The sequence below is a fragment of the Myotis lucifugus genome, unplaced genomic scaffold, assembly GCF_000147115.1.
Source record: "Myotis lucifugus unplaced genomic scaffold, Myoluc2.0 scaffold_107, whole genome shotgun sequence".
NCBI classification, from domain to species: domain Eukaryota; kingdom Metazoa; phylum Chordata; class Mammalia; order Chiroptera; family Vespertilionidae; genus Myotis; species Myotis lucifugus.
In genome coordinates this window covers 2,006,215-2,006,547 of record NW_005871155.1, presented here as the reverse complement: position 1 = coordinate 2,006,547, position 333 = coordinate 2,006,215, and positions in this window count along the sequence as shown.

Sequence of the window (333 nt, the reverse complement as noted above, 5' to 3'; positions counted from 1 at the left end):
GCAGGGGAGGGTGGGGGTAGGGGGAGAGATCAACCAAAGACATGTATGCATGCATATAAGCATAAGCGATGGATGTGGACAACAGGGGGTGAGGGTGAGGGCAGGAGTGGGGGGATGAGGGGACATTGGGGGGATAAGGACACATTTGTAATATCTTATTCAATAAAGGAAAAAAATAAAAATTAAAAAAAATAAATAAAAGTTATTTACTAGCACGGATGTGTGTTGGGCACTTGTGATATATCAGAAAACAAGACAGACTCAGCCCTTTCTTCTCTGTCCTCACACCCAATCAATACTATGTCTTTCCCTCCTAACTTTTATTTTATTTAT